Here is a 23,401-nt window from a genome sequence, read left to right as displayed (position 1 = left end):
ATCGTGGATCATTTAATTTATCACTTTTTGCACTAATAGAAACATTATTCACTATAGGAGACATATCATTATATTGACAAGCAAGATTATCTAATTTTGGAAGCAGTTTCTGAACAATTTCCTGAGGTATACCCGGTATCGTCAACGTTTGGTTTTTAAAATCAAGCATGACACGTAACTGGGATAATAAATCTAAGCCCATAATTAATTTCTCGTTAAGATCCTTTATCACCAGAATAGGGATTGATATTTCAAAATCTTGAATAGATATTGTCACACGGGTAATTCCTGCTACTCTCTTTTTATGTTTACCGGTAAAATCAACTATAATAAGATTCTCAGCCTTTTGTAACTTAGGATTCGAATAATTACTAGTAATTGCTTTCCACAATGAATACGATAATAGAGAGGCATTTGTTCCTGTATCAAGTAGAGCTTCGGTACTTAACCCATTGACTTTAATAGGTATTTTAGCTGTACTATATGACTTTAAAAATACAAAATTTTCTTCAATATTAAAACCATCATTGACAGTATCATCTTCAAACCAACAACGATTTACAACCGGTATAAATTGGTACTGACACCTATTAATTGCTATTTCAGAATAATTATTTACAGTGACGTCATGTGAAAAATCATTTTCATAATTAGCATGAACATGTAAATTGGAAGATAAATGTTCGTAAGAATTATCGCTTAAATTTTTAGATAAATGTTCATGAGAATCTACAGCTGACATGGGTTTAACCCCTACCACATCAGCCGCGATTAGTTTAAATTCATACTCGTGTATGGTTCCAATAAGGTACACTGTACAGCACAATCGTGATTATGTCTCGTATTATTGTTCTGTACAGAAATTACTTCAATGCCTGGATCTTGATGCGAAGTGCCATCTCTTGTCCTTTCATTACGTCTATCCGCGTAGTTCGCTGTATTTCTGGAATTTCGCCATACATTACGTCGATTTTTAAATCTATTTTGACTATATGGTCTAACATATAAATTGCTACGATTAATTAGGTTAGGCGGATTCTCTACATAACCTTGTCTATTTGGGTCATTTTGATTGCTAGAGTATACTCGGCTTAGGTTAGGTTCCGTAGTATTCACACTTCGGATATTTAAATTCCGAACAGGCACCAAATGATCTGAATTATTCTTATTTTTACCTATTCCTGATTGTGGATTCATGGCATGGTATTGAGTTTCGTAGCATTGGACAAGCATCAATAAATGGCTGAAACTCATACACTGTGTGGAAAATAAGATCTGTTGCAATTTAAATGGAAGCAAATTTCGAATCGATGCTATTATTCTCGATTCCGATTGCAAAGGATTAACGACCTTTAATTCGTTATAGACATTTACAACAAATTCTACAAGAGATTTGTGCAATCGAGGATTGAAGTGTTGATTTCTAAGGGTGGCATCTCTATTTGCCAGCAAAAAGTCATTTTCATAATTTGCGATCAATGCCGCTTTGAATTCCTCATATGAACTAATGTGATCACGTATTGCCTTAAACCATAAGGAACAAGGTGGGAGTAATACATGGGGTATTAATTTCATATATTGTGATTGATCAATACACATTATATTGCATTCGTCTTGGAATTTCTCTAAGAAAGAAGTAGCATTCTCATTACACTTACCACTGAATTTGCTCATAGCTCGAATTTCACTCATCTTAACACTTAATTTTACCTTCTTTTTCTCATTCCTTGTTCTTGTTGAGTGATAGTTCCTATCCGTGACATGCTGTGTCGTCACACCATCTATGTTTCGCTCATCAGTACTCTTCGGACAACTTTCTTCTAGTATAATATCTTCATCAGACCCCGGCGAAGGCGAGTTCATCTCTGGTGAGTTGGGAAACTCAAAGCGATCACTACCCAGGTTATTACGGTAAATGTTGTCTTTAGCCTGTAACGTTCTAATCTCTTCCTCAATAGTAGCTAACAACTGTGTATTTACACGTATGTTATTAGAGTTGTTGCTGACCTGGATCTTTTGCTGTTTAATGGAAGATTCTATTACTTCTAAATCTTTTTTTACAGCACAGATTTCTTGATTTTGGTGATTGTGCTTTTCTTGACAATCATCGGATATCCTTTTTAACTTTTCCTCGAACTGTGAGGATATGTCGTTCACCACCTGGACAATTGTTTGTTTCGTTTCATCTGATTTCTGTTCTATCCGTTCTATCCGTCTACTTAATTCTTCATATTGCTTGTTAGCTTCGTCAAACTTCAGTTCTATCTTCTGTTCCGTGGTCTTGTTAGATTCGTTGAATTTCTGTTCCATGGTCTGCTTTAATTCTTCATTTTGTTTGTTAGCTTCGTTGAACTTCTATTCCATGGTCGTGTTAGATTCGTGGAACTTCTGTTCCATGGTCGTGTTAGATTCGTGGAACTTCTGTTCCATGGTCTGCTTTAATTCTTCGTATCGCTTGTTAGCTTCGTCAGACTTCTGCTCTATGGTCTGCTTTATCTCGGTAGACATCTGCATCATTTGTCGCTGTAAAGCTAACAAGATATCTTCCGATGTCAATCCGGGTGTTACACTAGTCTCATCGCTGTCACTAGTATTTGATTCCTGCAGCATTGTTTCGTTGTCCATTTTTCTTATGATTACTTTACCACTTCGTAATACGGTTAAGTTCGTATTCATTAAATGTAGTATAAAAGTAAATTCAATCTTACTATTCTTCGGGAATTGAATTTACAAAATCCCGGGTGAGGTAAACCAAATTTTTATAACGACTTATCAAAAAGATAGTCGTAAACCTGGTTCGTTTGCTGAGATAAAAATCCTAAGTGGTAGTATTTCTTTGGCATTAAAATATTATCTTCGATATTTAAATACCATTAATCTCACCTTTTTAATAAAAATGACAACGTCTATAAACGGTGTTAAACTGGTTTATTATTTGATATAACTTATAATATCCTTTTCTTAAAACTGTTAAGTACACAAACTCACTGACTAGGTAACCATAAAACATGTCCATATCAACAACTATCCCATAATAATCACTTACATATATTAAAAACATTCTTCTTTTGTTAATATGAAATGAACATTCTACTAAGTATAGTGCATATGTATGAGTACTTTCTGCCCAAGGTACAGGTAAATATTACTCAAGCCCAAGTATTTTGTTATACTACTTAACACGTGTTATCTAGAGAATCGCTCAACTGAGTTTTATTCTGTTTGCGTCAAATGAAAATTTTTATTTCATGCTAAAAATTATGTTCAGTGACATTTTTTCGCACAAGTCATAATTAAAAATGTACGAGGGTCTTCATATATTTTCCGAAATCAAAATTTGTGCTTTTTTAGCAAATTACAAAGAAACTATCAGGTTTATGAGAACATGTTACAGGACATAAAGTTTAGTGTAGTTTAAGACCTTTAATTTGCTGTAAAAATAAAATCGGCCTATTAATTCTCGAGGTATGGACACTTCGAATAAGTAAAAAATAATTTCGCAAATGCGGATATCATAAACAAGACTCCATGTTAAAGATAACCATATCATTAGGATAACCAAAATAAAGATATACGTAGGTGCTGATACTATAACATTACAACTATTTTATTACCTACAGTAGGTACTGCTTCTATAAAGCCGTGGATGAGGCCTCCCGGTTGCGCCATTTTGCTCTTCCACAACGCGATCCAGATCTTAAGTTACGACTAATGTCCCATGACAATTCTGTTTCAGAAATCGACCCCCGAAGGACGACCATCTCAAACTGATTACCCGACCATAAGGAAAATGTGGAATTGAAGAGCTAACTTAAATGCCGCAGCCGGCGACAGTAAGACTGAACTTTTCCAATACACCATGAAAAGTAATATACATACTGTGTCCATTCAAGATAACGTCAAAGATACGAATTGCTGAATTTTGATAAAATTTACTTAAAGTATCTGTTAGATAATAGCACAGGAATCAATAACAAAAGAACTGTAAAGAAACTTATTTATATTTATACCCTATTTTCGTTTCAACCCTCTATACAAACAATGAATTGAGTCACAAGAGCAGTTACTGGAGCTCTTAGTTACATTTTTTCATATATCTTGCATATGAAGAAAATACGTAATACAGATATGACTTATTCTTCACCCCTGTTAGTAAGGTACCTTTATATTTACGAAGAAATACTAGCACTCGATAGTGAACACACATTGCACATGACCAACCTCTTTATTTATTGATCAAACTCATCAACATCGTCATCTAGATGTGAGGATTCACTCTTAAATTTATTATAACAAAATAATTCATTTGCATTGCACTCGCACATTTCAGGGGGCCTCGGTGGCTCAGTTGTAGAGCGCTCACCCCTGGTGCATGGAGTCCCTGGTTCGATTCCAGCTCGCGCCAAGTGAACTTTGTGGTGGACAAACACCGTGTGCATGGGTTTCCTCGGGGTTCTCCCGTTTCCTCCCGCTTTCTTCATTCTGCAATTTCATTCATTTCTCATCTTCACTGTCTCCTTTAGCTTAACCGGCATAATCGTGGGAAGTAAAACTCAAAGGTTTCATTTCATTTCACACATTTCAGTACAGGACAAGGGCGCCCATCAGGGGGCAAGGTGGGGCGCTTGCCCTCCCTAGAAGAAATTGTACTTAAGAATATCGAAAATCCAATAGAATTTTTACATTAGTTACAGCAAAATCTGAAACTGTTTTTGAAACGTCGCTTATACTTGCCCCCCTTGGAAACCACAACATGGGCGTCCTTGGTACAGAGAAGTTTATTTTCTGAACATTTGCACGGAAGATTACACTGATTTCTAGTTTATGAGCAACGTACTGACTTTAAAACCGAATCTTGCGCACAAGGTACGTAATTCACAATACACAGGCGTAATATCTCAATTTTCCTCACACCAACCACGGCCAACTGGCGAAGGTACATGCATAAGGCTTAACTTTATCACCTTGACTCCATAAATTCATTTGGTAGTTTACGGCTATGAGTGATTTTCGAGTTGGAGGTAGTTTCTTACAATTTGTTTGCATTTTGCTGAACATATTCCAACGAAGTTCTGCAAGAGAAGTAATTTTTTTGCTGGTTGATAAATTTGACAGATGAATGCTTCGAGCTGATCTATTAGCGTAGCAGAAAATTCTTGCCTTTCAAGACTCTGTAGTGCAAAGAATTTTCAAATGCCTTCCAATAGTGTGTTTTTCCTTTGCCGAATAAACATGCAGTACTATTACATCTAGAGAAGTCATGTAACACTGGGAATGCAGACGCCTTTGTAGCACCTAGAATGTAGTAAATATCTTTCAAAGCTACAAAATTATGTGGAAACGGTCTAAAGTAGGAGTTTGTGGGAAGTTTTAAATAACTGCAAATGGAAAGCTAGTAGGTGACTCGTGATAACGGTACCTCATGCAAAATAACATCGTCTAGGGAGGTCTTGATCCATTTTTCGATCATCGTTTATCCATTTGAAGATATCATATAATTAATCTAAAATTAGCGGTATTTTAATTTCGCAGTGATAGGGACTCTTAACTTTTCCATTTGACAATTTTAAACATATGTTTCATTATTTTTTCTATCGTCTTCTTTTAAAATTTAGTTTGATTTTCTTCGTTTCAGGTATATAACTTAAAATGTTTAAACTTGTCACCTGGAAAAGTTGAAAAGAATGAGAGACAAGGTTTCTAGCACATTCTATTACGTATTAAAACGAGTTTTTGAATGAAAATACATTGAATTGTACTCATTTGCTTAGTTTAAAACACATACAATTCAGTTAATTATTTTGAAACCATCTTCTCAACGATGATATTTTAAGAACAGAAAAAAAAATGATCTGCTCAAGACAAGAAATCCCAAGGCCCTTGAACACTTAACCCTGAAATAGAGTTGTTAATTTTCTTTTTTTTTTTTCTTTTTTCTTTCTTTCTTTTCTTGTACAACGTGATGAAAATTTTGGATTCGTATGAAAAGGAGAAAGAGAAGCAGAAAGAATACGTGACCGTGGACCAATTATACCGCTCAGACTGTCCAATTTTCTGTCTAATCATAAAAACGAGGAAGAGAGAGAGCGAGATGGTTGTGTCGAATACAAACACAACGCCATCTCTTGCCTTCGTCAAAGCCTGACGGAGAAGAACCTTTTACGACTCTTACAGTTCCAGGATCTGTTGATGACTAAACGACGGGAGACAACATCTACGTATGTTCTCTTTATAGGTATTTATTGCACTTCTTAAGTACTATAAACAATTTTCAAATATTCGTCTCTTTTTTTGTTTTACTAGTACACTGAAAAGCTCGTGTGTGCTAAATGTTCAGCCGCCAGCAAAAATGAACCCCCCTCTTTCGTCTCCTCCATAAGTGTCATTTTGCCAATAGTTTGCAAGGTCTTTACGACTAAGTTTCCTTCTTTACTTATAAGAAATGTTCTCGCCTGTGTGGCCAAGAGATCTGGCGATTATAAGGCCTGTCTGTCGCAGGTTTGAATCCCGCTGAAGGAATAAGTCGAATGTATTACCTTCCACCATCTCCATCACCTTTAATTTTCAATATCTTCTTAAGCCTAAAAGACATATTCTTGGATCGTAAAACTCCAAAATTAGATGCAGTAAACTCTCGACTATCCGGTCTCAGTACTATCGAAAAAAAAATCGCTAATAAAATTAGGATTATATATATAGTGGACAATTTGTGTTGATCAACCGTGATAACGGATAAACCAAAAGAGGAAGAGAAAACCTAAACTTTGCATGAAGCAACTATAAGGAGGGGAACACATCGTTTTACGTATTAGGTAATACCACCCAATGAACAGTGTTGCCATCCCAATTTAAAGTTATATTTTTCAAATGACACTACGCCTGATTTATTACATATTTTAAATCAACATGTCAAACCAAAACTTTGAAATACCACATTTATTATTCAGTGTTGCAAACTAAGGATTTTATAGTATCACAAACATCCAAAGTTCGAAAGCCTCTCACGCAGATACAGCACAACGGAGATTCACAGGATAATGCACATTGAAAGTGCTTTAGTGTTGGATACCATGGTCATAATATGATTTGTTTCAAATGAATAGGAACGGAGTTACTAGCACTTGGAAATTTGAATATTCTTGAAAAGCTTTTGTTAGGTTTGTTTATTTTTGGTACCTTCAGTGAATCAAAGTATTACTTTAATTAACTTCTCAAATCTACTAGAGTTTACAAATGAATTACACCACTTTATTTTCACTGTCAACCTTTAATTGACTTACACCAATACACTTATTTAAACAGGAGCCTTCCTGAATCCCAAAAACTATCCCAATAACTGTGATCCCACTTGGCATTACCATAAGCTACTAAAATATCAAAAGCCACTAAAATATCAAAAGCCACTCTTGGCCCATCAACCTAACATAACAGTGTCCACTCTTGCCTCTTCAGTCTTATTATCAACAGCCACGCTTGGCTCATAAACCCTAAAATATCAATTGCCACACTGACTCTAACTTTCCTTAACATTCAAAAGACTTCAGCCACTTATGGCTCCATTTCTACATCAACACGATTACACATTATTTATTTCTACATAGTAACATCCTTCATTTGTTGTTTCTATTTTTCAACACTTTGTCCGATTATTCAAAATCAACACCTTGTCCGGCTAACTAATATAACCCAACAGCTTTATTTCGAAAAAAAAATGCTTTAAAAAGTATCAAATCTAGTTACTTCTGTGATTTTCAATTGATGTGTAAATTATTTTGCCGTTTATAGCACTTCAATATCTCAAACCGTTCCGGAGAAATGGTAAACATTGCTGAAGTTTGCAACATTAATTAAATCATGTTAGTACGAGAACATCTTGTAATTACAGCTACTAAAAGTTATTTCTGTAATGCTATGAAAGAGAAGGAAAACAATAATTAATTTAAATATTTTCCATAAATACGGCATTTTCAGCTGTGTTACGAACTTTATCAATGCTTAGGCCTATCATTTCTCCGGAACGGTTTGAGATATCGAAGTGCTGTAAACGGTAAAATAATTTGTATGTAGATTGCAAATCACGCAAGTATCGTAACTAGATTTGATATTTATCTAAGAATGTTTTCGTAATAAAGCATTTCAAATTTCCAAGCCCTAGAAACTTCATTCCTAATAATTCGAAACTAATCATACCACGACCATGGTATCCTACGCTAAGATATTTTCGATGTGTATTACCATGTCTATCTCTGTTCTGCTGTATATCTGTTAAAGGCTTCGAAACTTTGAATGTTTGTGATACCATAACATCCTTAGTTTGCAACACTGAATAATAAAAGTGGTATTTTAAGTTCTCGTTTGACAAGCTTATTTGAAATATGTAATAATCTGATGCAGTGCGATTTAAAAAAAATATAACTTTATATTGGCTTGGCAACACTGTTTGTTGGTTGTTTCTATTTAATACTTGCGAAGATATCCCCCTCTCTATAGTTGCTTCGTGCAAAGTTTTGCTATTGTCCCTCTGTTGGTTTGTTCTTTATCACGGCTGAACATTAAAAATGGTGCACCCTTTGTATTATTTGGTGGATCTATTCCACTTGTAACATCTTAATTATGAACGCGGCTTTATCAACGGGAAGAAATCGTCTATAAAGAATTTTTTCAAAAATTAAAACTGTCAGACTTTTTTCCAAAAATGAGAGACTCTTTAAGCCTACCTTTTCATATACATGACATCATTTATTAATGTGCAATTAATCCACTTAAATCAATTTTTTTTCTTTAAAGAATTAAACATACATTTTACGCTAGTTTTATCTTAAAATTGCATTTATGCACAGTTTACATTACTTTATGCTTCCTGCATTACAAAAGTTACCTTAAAAATGTCTTCAACATCTTTGTTCTTAGAGTTTCTTGTTCCGTAATAAATATTTACAACATACAGTACAATATACGTATAATAATGAGCGCTCCAAGGGGGGAGCAGAGGGGCCGTCCAACCCCTGGCTCACGAAAATGTATAATGTATATTTCTAAATTTCTTAAGATTTTCTTAAAACAAATATAAGTAATACTAAATGTAATATAGCAACCAGGAGATGCCCCCCTCCTCGAAAATTTTCTTCGGGCGCCCATGCATATAACAAGCATCTATTAGTAGTGGCCTGTACTAAAAACCCAGAAAATATTAAAAACAGCAACTTTTTGGTATAAAAAGTGTATTTTTAATGGTATGGATAGAATTCTAACTACATAATTTATACGGTTTACCCAACATTGTTAGGGTCGTCAAGTCTAGGAGGCTTAGGTGGACAGGTCATGTAGCTAGAATGGAAGAAAGTAGAAACTCTTTCAAAGTCTGGACTGGAAGGCCAATCGGAAAATGACCTTAGGAAGACCTAGGCGCAGATGGGAGGACAATATTAAGATGGATCTCGTAGAGATTGGAATACAAAGTAGAAACTGGATGCAGTTTGCTAAGGATAGAAGTCAGTGGAGAGCTTTTGTGAACGTGGCATTGAACCTCCGGGTTCCATAAACCATAGAGTTAGTTAGTTAGTTAGTTAGCCTATCCGGTTCTTTTGGTTATGCAGCCTACTCTTCTGCTACACTAGGCCATATAGTTGAGAGCCAACTACAACATAAAAATAATAGAAAGAACCTAACTCTTTGTATAGGCTGTACTAGAAAATCGAATTCAAATAAATCAATTCTTTTAAAGTCTTAATGAAAGGAAAATAATCTAGGAATATTAGTGGTTTGAAATTTATAAAAAATTGTTAAGATAGATGCTACATAAATGAGATCTACATTTAAAGTGGGATTTGAACCACTGTAGTGCGTTTGATACTCTTCGATAGGGAATCGATCCCAAGACCTTATATACTAAAGACTCTAGCGCTACTCACTATACCAACCAAAAGAACTTAGCAGAAATGGTATCATACTTTTTGGTCTGCACCTTAATCTCAAAGTGTGTCATTGACAGACAGGAAAAGACAAATAGACAAGCATTCAAACAGGAACTTTAGACGTTTTTTGTCGAGGGAGCTGACCGCGAGTGTGTGGCGTAATTTTCATTCCTTCCTGACAAGTATAAGGTTCCTTAGGGATGTAGTCACATAGCGGATCTTCCAAATAAGGAGTTTCTAAAGCTTGGTTAATACATACAGTGAATCAGGAATGTTTATAATAGAAAATGAAAAATTTAAAAGCGTAAACCACGTGAACATGTTAAAATAATTAAAACAACTAAAATTAATCATTTACTTTGTTACTCTCAGTTGTCTAATTTCTCACACAGATGCACATTCATTACTATTCTTTTCCATAGCAGTGTCCGAATTTAAATTAGTTTCTTTTTGTTTTTCTTCTTACTTTAAAGTAAATATGCTAATAAACATGAATATGTCCATATAAATGGAAAGTCAAACAAATGGACTTTCATAACAATCTTCGTTTCCTTATAAATAGTTTATTGGTATATTTCCTTCAACTTGAGATTCTAACTTCACACTATGTCGAGATTCATGTGGGCGGATCCAGAACCGACTTCTGGAGGGGGCGGTTGGTTGTCATACTGCCACTTTTAAGGGCTCCAAACTTTGGGATGGGATTTATATATATATATATATATATATATATATATATATATATATATATATATATATATATATATATATATATAATAAGAAAGTTTCCTCTTCTGGGGGGGCAGGGCGATTGCCCTGATCAACCCCTTGGATCCGCCCCTGCAAGGTATCGTATTGAAAGTTCAATAATAATAATAATAATAATAATAATAATAATAATAATAATAATAATAATAATAATAATAATAATAAATTAATGATTTTATACTCTGAGGAAAGATTTTTCTGATTTGCTCTTAGCAAAAAGCTTAGCACACCCCGTAGAACAATTTGCTAGCTATGCAGCTAAGGTTTTTAAACTCTTATTTACCCTACGTTTTATGTTGAATTATGAACACACTTTAGAAACAGTCCAAACAAAAATAAGGTAAGTGGATTAATTAAAAAAAAGTCACATTTTCTGTTAATAATTTGAGATGCTACTTTTTTCCTCTTTAGACAAGGAAGAAATTTCGTTGTATTCAGTGTATGTAAAAAATATAACGGGAATATTGCTTTGTTTTCAGATTCATGTGTAGTTTGAACTGTTCTACTACTACTACTACTACTACTACTACTACTACTACAAATATTAACAACAATAATAATAAAGTTTATTATTATTATTATTTATACAGGGTGTCCCAAAATTAATGTAAAAAAATGGAACCACAGATTCCTGGCACCAAAACAAGAAGAAATGTTTATATGATCTATAATCCGTAAGTGGACAGGGGCGGAGATAGACAGCTTCGAATGTGGGGGGAAAGGAACTTCACACTTGCCAGCGGAATAATAATAGGAGCTAGAAAGGGACTTATAAATACATAAAGATCATCTTGACATGTTAAATGCATGTTATATAACTGCACCAGATGTCATTTAGGGATTCATCGAATGTCTGTATGGCAGGGGTAATGAAAGGGTGCAGTAAAGATGGAAACTATACAGAAAAAAGTTGTTATCCATGGTACGATTGCACGCATATGTACAATGGGAGTCAAAACATAGACCACTTAGCATGGTTGCATAATCACCGGGGGCAATGAAAAGTGGTATACCAGACAGAAACTTGCAGAGAGAGAGGATAGAAATAAAAAGTGTAACTAGTTGTGTCATGTTAATAACAGGCAGAATCCACAACGATGTACTGTATTTGTAACGTAGTATATTACACAGAATGGAACTACAAACCACTAGGTCATACGTGCTTACAATAAAACCTCCCTACAGAAGATGTTCAAAATTCTGTCCTCCCACATATGTGTAAAACTGCTAATCGTGAGTTTCGTATACATTCCATCACTCCCGGTGTGTTGCGTAACTGTTCACGCGCATTTTCAATGCGGTTTTGTAAATCGGCAGGTTCCTTTCCCTAAGTATGAAGTTCCTTTCCCTCACATTCGAAGCTATCTAGTTCCGCCCTTGTCCACTTCCGGACTATAGGTCATATAAACTTTTTTTCTTATTTTGGTGGCAGGAATCTGTGGTTTCATCTTTTATCATTACTTTTGGGACAACCTGTAGTTTTTCCTTCTAAAATTTAAACTTGGAACTTGGTGAAAAGCTCCCTATGTACGTAACTTACAAAACATTATAAAAAATAGAATCTCTATAGAAAAGATAGATTTATTTTATAGATTAGTTTTGTTTGTTGCTTGCTTTATTAGAATGTAGCATCCCTTTTCAGCAACAAAGCTATATGAGACACGGACCGAGGAATACAAAGTATCATTGCGTTCCAATTGCAATGCTTTCTCGCCGGTAATCGAATCTGAATCCGCGTACAACAAAGTCCTACTTGCTAGGCACTATACCAGCAGGGAAGTGATATATTGGATTGGTTTGTAGTCTTTTAAATTCGAGGCTATATAAGACAGGTCCAAAGTGGGATTGGAACAACTACTGTGGGTTATATTTGAGGCACACCTGTAGAAATCATATTTGGAACCACGCAGTAGAACTCACTCGCGTCGTCTACTTAGCCACAAAAGAAAATGCTGTTAATATTTAGAATTTTGATATGGTATCCACGTTCTTTTCGTATCTGTGTGTACAGAGGTTCAAGGCAATTTTATTATGAAACAACGAAACACAGGTAAGTAAAATATAAATTGAACATTTTTCGTTCAAAATATTCCATTAATGGATACATACTTCGTTCAGTATTTAGGAAGGGGCATTCCTAAGCACTCCTCCAATTGAAGATCTGAATTGCAGAACATCCCAAGTCCACCGGAGTACTTTTGTGATTTTAGAAGAAAGAGAAGAAGATTATACTTGGAATGTTATTCTGTTTAGCTCAAATTATTATTATTATTATTATTATTATTATTATTATTATTATTATTATTATTATTATTATTATTATTATTGTTATTTTAAGATTTTGGTTTGGAATTACGTATTATGCGAGTGAATAGCTCTTACGCAAGATACGAAGAAAAAGAGTGGATTTGGGATATTATGCAATTCAGGTCTTCAATTTTAAGAATACAACTCTATGTGGTTGTTGAATAAAATATCACACCCAGTGACGCCCACAACGGATGGACTATGACGGAAAGTGTGTCATTGAAATTTCAGGAGGATGCAAAAATAATAATTTAAATGAATAATCTAAAACTTATATAGAAAGTTGTAAGTTATACAAGAGCATCACACACTTAAGGCTGCGGTATAGGATGCAGTTAGAGGGGACTATAAGAGATCAGAACCCAGGATATGAGTAGATAGGTATTTCTTAGAACATGTTACAAGAATTTCGTGGTATGCTTATGAGCTTTGAATGGGAATGGACATCTCTGCTGTAACACTTATAATCTACAACTGGAATTGCTTATAGCTGAGTGGTTGTTCCTCAATGATGTAACATTGGCCTTCTTTGTGGAGGACCTCAAGTTCGATCCCTGCCTTGCGGAAATGAAATTTATCTGAATAAACAAAGATACTTAATAGTGCAACCTTATTTGAACCAAATATTATGGGTCACAGTCTTCATTGAGGGGATCTTCAGCTGACAAGTTTGCATCATTGCTGGTATTTGAAATAATAATAATAATAATAATAATAATAATAATAATAATAATAATAATAATAATAATAATAATAATAATAATAATATCATGTATGTGCTAGTATGTATATATTACCTTACCCAATGTATCTGCATCTGATAATTTTGAAATAATAAACATTATGGTTATGTTTTCCTTATATGTAAAATTCTGAATGTGTGCTCAAACTTTTAAATAAAAAAAAAATACAACGCTCACAATTCGAAATACATATGAATTAAACTCATCTAAGCAGATGAAGACGTCATGACGTCGAAATCACATACACACACACACACACACACACGATCCGGTGAAAGATTTACTCGTATTTCCCCTTCGCCATAGTTCCAGCTCTACCCTACTACGTAATATGACGGAAGGCAATGATTTGCAACTAGCATAACTGTATATAAATACATTAAAAGGGCACGGGACTTCGGATCTACAAGGAATGCTTATTCGTTTGATCATGTTTCTTAATTAGCCATCCTAGAATGAAATACATTTTAATTAACGGTGCAATAACAGCCAGGATATAAACATGTTTATATCGTCAGCATCACATTTTTCTTTTCTCTTTTTTTTAAAAAAAAAGAAAAGGAAAAAATCTCTGCTATCCCATACTATTTTCAGCTCTAAAGCCATGAATAGCATTCGTACTTCAAGTCACATTAGTTTTTTTTTTTTAAATTTATATATTAAGCTGGTAATTTTTTTATTTAATCTACATCTTTTAAAATCGGGATTTCAAATGGCAAAGTATACAAAACGAACTGTGGGCACGATGGCTCAGTAATAAAGCTTTCACCTTTTGTGCAAAGGGTCCCTAATTCGATCCCATGTAAGAGGTATGATAAAAAAAATGGTGAATAATTTTATTAGAAACAAAGTAATAACTTTATTAGAATAATTTTATTAATGGTGAATAATTTTATTAGAAACAAAGTAATAACTTTATTACAATAATTTTATTAATGGTGAATAATTTTATTAGAAACAAAGTAATAACTTTATTAGAATAATTTTATTAATGGTGAATAATTTTATTAGAAACAAAGTAATAGCTTTATTAGAATAATTTTATTAATGGTGAATAATTTTATTAGAAACAAAGTAATAGTTTTATTAGAATAATTTTATTAACCCTTAAAGGATCCTGGCTTTTTGGGCTATTTTTTAGACTTTCAGTCAAGCAGCTACTGTATCGTCACTATTTATCCTAGGATCATGGTTCATACCTCATTCTCTTTAGAATTGAGCTGGCTTTCAAATGGTACCACTTGAAAGCTCATACCATATACCAGAAGCGGGAAAAAAATTGTCAAAGTGAAAATTTCGGAGGGAAATAATTTTTTCTCGAACTTTGGCCCCCTCGGACCCCCCCTGTGTGATCGTAGTCATCTAAAAAAATTTGATAAATAGTACTTGGTATACTGAATGTGTGTGCCAAATTTGGGGTAAAAAATCCCTTTTTACCCCTTTGCCCGTCTGGTCCCCCCCTGTTTTAGTACTGACATCGGTACAAAAAATCTGGTAAATACTACTCGGTGGACTAAATGTTTGTGCAAAATTTCAATCTTCTACGTAGAAAAATAAGCCCGCCAAAAAATATTGAACATAGGCTTAGAAAATGAGAAAAGAAATTTTTGACTTGTGACGTCATCACCTCCTATGTCTGGACGCAGGACGGTCTGAAACCATACGTAATGTCTTCTAGAAGGCCTCTGGATTTGGAAAACAAACAAAAAAAAACGGACGAAAAAGCTCAAATAGAAGAGAAATAACGCAATGTACCTTGAAAAACGCGTATGGTACAAATTGTACCATAGGATCCCCAAAGGGTTAATGGTGAATAATTTTATTAGGAACAAAGTAATAACTTTATTAGAATAATTTTATTAATGATGAATAATTTTATTAGAAACAAAGTAATAGCTTTATTAGAATAATTTTATTAATGGTGAATAATTTTATTAGAAACAAAGTAATAACGTTATTAGAATAATTTTATTAATGGTGAATAATTTTATTAGAAACAAAGTAATAACTTTATTAGAATAATTTTATTAATGGTGAATAATTTTATTAGGAACAAAGTAATAACTTTATTAGAATAATTTTATTAATGATGAATAATTTTATTAGAAACAAAGTAATAGCTTTATTAGAATAATTTTATTAATGGTGAATAATTTTATTAGAAACAAAGTAATAGCTTTATTAGAATAATTTTATTAATGATGAATAATTTTATTAGGAACAAAGTAATAACTTTATTAGAATTTGATTTAATCTCCTTCAAAGTACTGTCCTTGGCTAGCAATGCACTTCTCTCAACGTTGAATCCATAACTGGAAGCATTTCTGGAAGGCTTCTTTTGGAAGGACGTTCAGGTACTCGATTGTGTTCCTCTCAATGTCAGAAAAGGTGTCAAAACGTTTCCCTTTAAGTACGGTTTTAATTTTTGGGAAAGAGCCAGAAGTCGCATGGTGCCATATCTGGAGAGCATAGTGAATGTGGACAGACAGGAATATTTTTTTCGGCCAAAAACTCGCGGATCAAAAGCCAGGTGTGCACGGTGGTGAACAAGGAAGCCATTTGCTCACTTAAACGGGGGTTAAAATGTTTTTCATGGACGCATACGAGATGTTTGGTTCTTCGGAAAGATCTCGAATAGTCATTCGTCTGTCTGAGCCAATCATTTGTTCCACTTTTAGCACGTTTTCATCTGTTTTTGACGTCGACCTACCCCTCAATCATTGTTCATTTTCAATCGACTCCTTGCCACTTTTGATTCGCTCATACCACTTGTAAACAGTCTTCAATGCCACCGGTTCATCATTACACACAAAGTTCGACATTTCGTGAGCTTCTTTGGTACGTTTTTTGCAGCTTAGAACTAAACTTAATGTTGGCGCGAGACAGACGCTTTTAACACGTCTTCGCTCTTCTGCCTCTGGAAGCCAACTAACGTGTCACAACTCGTTCAAACTCGACACTGACTGTACCAAAGGCTTAGGCTCCGGGGTTACTAGTTGAAATGGATACAACTTCGATAGATGGCACTGTGGAACTACATTCAGCGAACATTTGATCACACCTTGTAGGCCTGTACCAAATTTCACAAAATTAAATCCCCACGTTAAGCGGGTTTGCATATCCAGGCTCCTAACTATGAAAACATTTACGTTCACTCCAACCTCAATCATTTCACGAATTCAACCTGTTTTACGTATGTTATTAGGACATAATATCGATTGTGATTTATTCTAAAAACACTTTTATACATTGCAAGAGCTGTAACGTCCAAATATTTATTGAGAACTCATAGTCGTATCGGAATAAACAAAAGCGAGTATGGAACAGTAAACTGGTTTCACAAAAGGCAAAAGAAGAGGTGCAAAGGCATACAAAACGGTCGAGTGGTTTAGGTCGATATACTATCAATCAGATGTTTGTATGTTCAAACCCTGTAGTAAGTTGTTTCTTTTTTAAGTGTCTTCCTATTTTCATCCGAAGGCTGAAAATATTTCTTTGAGTAACTCATTGAAAACTTCTTTTGTTTCAAATTCGATTAGAACGGAACATTATATGAATTGCGAATCTTAAATCCATAGCTTTAAAAAAAAAACTGAAGTATACTCACTACTCCATTATCCTCTGATTTGTAACGAAAAACTATTTATAAACAGTGGTGACTTCAGAAAATTATCCTCGGGGGGAATTTCAATATGCGGGTGGAGGGCAAACATTGGTAGTCCACATTGAGCACGATCGAATATATGGTACTGAAGGCGGAAATTTCTTAGCTCGAGAGGGGTCTCAAATTCTCCCTCAGATCACGTCCTGAAAGCATCATTGCTTAAAAGCTTTTCGTAACAAATATAATATTACACGTGTTTCTCGTTCTACATTTAGAATTGGTAAAATCATAACTTACAGAGGATTATAATAAAAGCATAAAAATTACAATACCAATCATGTATACATTATCCTGTAAGTTACCAACTTTGGGTCAGATTAAAACTCAAATATTTGTTTTCGGATTGCACTTAGAAGTAAGTCCTCTCTATATAATCCTGATTGGAAAGTCATGTATAACTCTAATTAATTAATCAATATTTATAAAAATATTTTTTTATTTTACTATTCAATATTATATACACTTCATTTCCAAAATCAAAATCTCGAAAATGTATAATGTAAGAGTGCAGATTCGCAAATAAATGATTATTTATCATATATATTGGTCTCTATTCGAAATTCTATTTAATCGAATCCGACAAGAACACAGAAGTATCGAGAACAGGTGAAAAAAAAGAGAGAAAAAAGTGCTATACCTATACGGGGACTCGAATTTAGTTCGAATGGTGCTTTATAAGCCGAACGCCTTAGACCACTCGGCTATGGTAACAACTTGTGATCGTAGCAAAGGCTTCGAGTAGTAGTTCTTATTACAGAATAACATTTTCTATTGCCTAAAATTTAAACCTAATTTACTTTGATATAATGTATCTATTAATGTGTTTCATGAACACGTTTTCGTTACTTTGATGAATGATGTATGTTGTTGATATAGATTCTATTAATGTTCTTTCGTAAATATTATAGAAAGTATCAGGGTTATTTATGATCTTTCATGGAAAATGACTGGCGCATGCGCAGTACACAGACAGTTCAATTGGAAGGCGAGGAAGGAAACGCTAACACACTGTTAGAATGTTTCCCTCGCAAGCAGTAGTTCCCAACCGAGGGACGGTGGGACGCACTTCCTCCTCCTGGGGTGGCGTTAAGAGTTTACGAAGTCCCTTCGTTGTGTTATATTTCTTGAATAATTATGCACAATATCCAGTCACATCTTCTACACATTTGGAAGTGATAAATCGTAGTATAAATAAACCGTCCTCCACACACAGTGATTGTTGCTCTTCCAAGATCATAAACTGAAATACTTTTTATTTCAATAGAATATAAAAGTTTCAATGGGAGGGGTTACAACCCCCTCAACCTCCTGGGTCTTTGATATGTCACCGCCTAAACTGTAACTTTCAAGTTAGAGTCGAAAAATGGAGACATGTGACCTACTAAATATATTTTTAGTTCATTATACATTTTCATAAATTAAATATCCACAATTACAATGACAGTAAATGCTAAGTAATTATTGTAAATCTTTGTACTTTCATTTTCCCTCTTTCTTCTCAACTGAGCTTGAAAAATGTAAAAATGGGAGGTTAAGAATTTCAAATATTACGTATATTTTAGCGTATTGCGAAATTATATTTAATAGAATCCGGCAGGATCACAAACAGAAACGTCAAAAAGAGGTAAAACCAAATTGTACTGCGGTGGGATTCGAACTAGTCTTGAATGGTGCCTCAGAATCTCTAGCCGAATGCCTTAGTCCACTGAATATTTATTGTACTCTGTCACTAATATTACATAGCAAAATTACATGGAGACAATATAGGCGTAATCTAGGACCGACCACTGGGAAGAGAGTCCTAGATGTGATTCTGAGCAAACTTACTCCGCTGTACGATGATAATGGTTATGCATAACAAGGAAAATGTTCACAAGCACAATTCATGGCCTCCCGGTCTTTCCCGAAAGGTGGGACAGAGCTGCTTGCAAAAAAACCACTGAAAGATTGTCTTTCGAGATCGACTGAAAAATATTTGCGGCGTTCCCGTTGTAGAAAGTCGAAATATAAGCATTCATCATTCCACGGCATGGAATGATGAACATATAACAATGTGGTACCAACTAACCAGAGGACCGTATTATGTTTGGTTTTTGGGTAATACTGAAATGCAGGAAAGAATAGGAGATCGACTGTAAATAAAGAAACAGGTGTACGGCAGATCAAGCTCAACATACGAAGGAGGAGGTTCCAAATAATATCGGCACCTGAACATGACATGTAGCGATGAGATAGTGTGTCGGAGTGGCCACAATATTTGCAGGTGAGGGTTGTGGTACGTCCAATGCGCAGAAGTCGTTCTTGTGTGGCAGGCAGTTGATGAACTATGGTCGTCCATACCGCTTGTGTGTGCAAAGGGAGGACATTGTTTCTTAGATTTTGCCAAATATGGCGCCATTGTTTATTGGGGAACATATCCTGTACCCGGACTCTCACATCTACAAGTGACGCTCTCCACAATTGCTGGTATAAGGTTTGGTGAGTATATGTAGTAGGGGAAGCAAGCGCACCAGAATATGTCCATGCTTGAACAAGATTGGTGACATAGGTAGGACATAATTTGCCAAATCTGCAGAAAGGTGGATTCCTTGGTTGGGAGTATTCGGGCCAGAAACATTCGATCCACACCCGTGTATAGTCCATGTGGGGCTCAACGTCTTGATACGCATCTAGCATGTATAAAACTTGACTTTTAAGACGAATGTTTACGAGTCCAAGGCCCCCTTCGCTGCGAGGAAGATAAATAGTGTTGTGGCGGAGGCGGAAGTAGTAGCCCCGCCAAAGAAACCACATAAATACAGATTCAATTTGGCGAGCGTAAACAGAAGGGAGGGGAAAGGTACGCGCGTAGTACCAAAGTTTAGCAGCAACATACTGGTTAAGATATTGGACCTTATGTATGATATGCAGACCTCGGAACCGTTGTAAGTATAGCAGCTGCTTAATCTGAAGAACTATAGGACGCCAGACAGCATCCATTTGTTTGCGTACATCGCTATGAAAAGTTATGCCGAGTACTGTTAAAACATCAACCGTGGGAATGTGAGAGCGTGAATCAGGTAAAGAGGGTAGGGAGAATCCGTGAAATGACAGGAGTTTGGTCTTGTGTTTATTGTATGCCAAGCCGGAGCACTGGGTGAACTCGTCAGTTATGCGGATGGCGGTGAGCATATCTTTGGGCGTAGTTCCTATTAAGGTTACGTCATCCGCAAATCCGAAGACGTGTAATTGATGGTATTCCGGTATACCGGGAGAGGTAATGTTAGCCAGAGCCCGGAGATAGGTATCTAGAACTATCACAAAGAGGCTCGTCGAGATGCTATCACCTTGCCGTAATCCGCGTTGCAGAGCAAATATGTCAGAAAGATGACCGTTGATCTGTACTCGACATTGGGCCGATTGGTATAGTTGTCTTATGACTTGTTGAAATGCAGGAGGAAATCCCCAAGCGTCTAAAGTTTGAAGAAGAAACCCGTGATCAACGCAGTCATATGCGGAAGAAAAATCTATGCCAAGGACCCCCGCTTTAATGCGCCGAGTTTGCACGTACGCTATAAAATCCCGTAACGAACGTAACACATAATAGATGTTATATTTGGGGTGGGTGGCTGCCTGATATGGACTAATATACTTTTGCAATAAGGGTTTTAAACGTGCCGTCAGAATTTTGGTAAAAAGTTTCAAATCGGTAGGCAGTAAAGTGATGGGTCGGTACTCGTGTACAGTCTGGGAAGTGGCGGATTTCGGGATAAAGATTGTGATTCCGACGTTACCGCGGATGGGGCCTCCCTGTAAATATGTATTAAATAACTTGACTAGGGTATCGGAAAGAAAAGTCCAGTATTGTTTATAGAACGCGTACGGCAGACCTTCATATCCTGGCGCGCCCTTTCCTTTTGTTGCCTGGAGGGCTATCCATATTTCCTGAGAAGTTATGGGGCGCATGAGATCACGACCCTCTTCCTCCGTAATCAGTTTGGGAATAATCGACAAAAACTGAGTTGTAACATTGGTGTCAGAAGGTCGGGGTTGTACTAATTTATGGTAATGCTCACGGAAAACATTTAGGATCTGAATCGAATCACTAGTCATATCACCATTCGGGAGTCGGAAAGCTACTATTGTAGCCTGTTTCCGCCGGTGCAATAGACGTGCAACGTCGTAAATAGTGACAGTTTCCTGGGCAAGCCTATAATATGTGGTCTCATTAATAAAAGAAGGCATGAGTGTGGGAGCCTGGAGATTTTGGAGTCGTAGTTTGAGCTGTTGCACTGTGCGTTTATTCTGTAGTGAGGGGGCCGCACACCATGCCTGACGCAATGCCTCATAGAGGAATTCAAACATCAACTGCCGATCGTGTCGTGTTTCGTGTCCTTTACCTTGGAAGAACCGAGCGATCTTAGGTTTAAGAAATGTCGTCCACCAAGAGGCGAGATCTGGAAAATATTGTTGCATCCTTTCCCAATAGGAATATTGTTGTTCCAGTTCCTCCCGATAACCGTCGTGGTGAAGTAAGGATGTATTTAACTTCCAGTATCCTCGCCTGCTAAGGGCTGGCAAGGGTTGATCTGTTTTTATGTGGAGCTTGATCGCTGCATGATCGCTGAAAGATGGTATAATAGTCTGTACGTCAATAATAGTGTGAAATAAGTCAGGAGTGACGTATATTTTGTCAATCCTACTCTTCGAATGTGAAGTACAATGGGTATAGGTCCTCGGTGAATTGGAAACAATGACTACATCCCGTAAGTGATAAGCCCGCAAAAATTCCAAAAATGCGGGACAAGGGGGGGTGGGCGGAATTGAATCTGCACTGGTTTCAGTGGTATTCCAATCAGCCATGATTACCATACGAGAAATATTAGGAGGCAGGAATTGTGGCAAACTTTGGCCATAAAATTCAGCCCGTTCCTTCTTAGCTGTATAGCCAGAAGGAGCATATAGTCCGACGACCAGGTGCCCCTGTATGACACAATGAATAATACGTCCGTCAGGGGAGAGAGTAAGATTGGTATGCCCCAATCCTTTTCTGATAAACATCCCTACTCCAGTGGTGGGTCCTAAATTAGCAAACACATCATAGTCCATCATATTGTGAAATGAATCATGTATAAGTTCTTGCACACAAACTACATCCGGTTTATGACATACGAGAAATTGGTTTAAATATGCTTTTTTATCGTCACTACTTGCGCGATTTAAATTTATCGTGAGAAAGGATAAAGAGTTTATCACAGTCATATAGAGGAAAATTTCGTAGTATAACACTTCTGTGCAATGTCGATATCTACGTAAGTTTACGCTACTCAAAGTTAATATGAGTCTTAAAACTAAGAAGTGAAGCAAAAAATAACTTACAAAATCCATGATAGATGTTTATGAATATAAGTGCTGCAGGTAAAAATAAAACCATACGGCAATGGTAGATTTAAACACAACTAACACTCAAGGATTTCCTGTTTGTATACGTGATAAATACCGCTGTTCCACTCTGCACTCCTGCACTATTAGAATCGGAGGGCACTTGTGTTGTACACACGTGACGTAGAGAAAAAAAACAAACCAACGGAAGCACACACCACACTACTTGGGGTGAATTCGTATCCATTGACCTTGAAGACCAATACCTTATGTATCTGTTTCAAACACCTGCTGTGGGCGAGTCCGTGGGTCTCGATCGCAAGACAGAGAGACTTGGCTGCCTTCCAAGTGAGAATTCAGTTCTTCCTTCCGGGATAATTTGCGTCTTTTTTGTTTAGAAATAACATCGCTAAATTTAATTCCTTGTGTCTCATGCTGGAGAAACTCGCTTTCAAAGGGTTCAAGATGCTCTTCCTGTGTCTCTTTCGGGATCTCGCTATCCTCAACTGGTGAGGGATGTGGTTCAACCTCCATGTTGTGTGAGGTGATATGCTGCTCTACTCGTATGCCGGAGGCCTCCGATGTAGGCGATAAAGGCACTCGTTTACTGGGAAGTTGGGTATCGTCCTTTGCTTTCTCAAGAG

The 23,401-nt window shown here is 36.0% G+C and overlaps 1 protein-coding gene across 2 annotated transcripts in view; it reads right to left on the bottom strand.

The window, feature by feature from the left end:
* Positions 1-23,401, bottom strand: part of LOC145663167 (neuropeptide CCHamide-1 receptor-like) — a 752,389-nt gene that overhangs the window by 402,525 nt on the left and 326,463 nt on the right. Inside the window, exon 1 of one of the 2 annotated variants that reach the window (XM_081729495.1) lies at positions 22,755-22,886. The exons of the other annotated variant lie outside the window; for it this stretch is intronic. The gene's annotated coding sequence lies outside the window, so the exon portion shown is untranslated. Of the gene's footprint in view, positions 1-22,754; positions 22,887-23,401 lie in introns of those variants that run through there. 2 annotated transcript variants of the gene reach the window in all.

This window comes from Thermobia domestica, chromosome 10, assembly GCF_964235325.1.
Source record: "Thermobia domestica chromosome 10, izTheDome1.hap1.1, whole genome shotgun sequence".
In the NCBI taxonomy this organism is placed as follows: Eukaryota; Metazoa; Arthropoda; class Insecta; order Zygentoma; family Lepismatidae; genus Thermobia; species Thermobia domestica.
The sequence above is the reverse complement of the archived record's forward strand: the minus strand, read 5'-3'. Positions and strand labels throughout refer to the sequence as shown.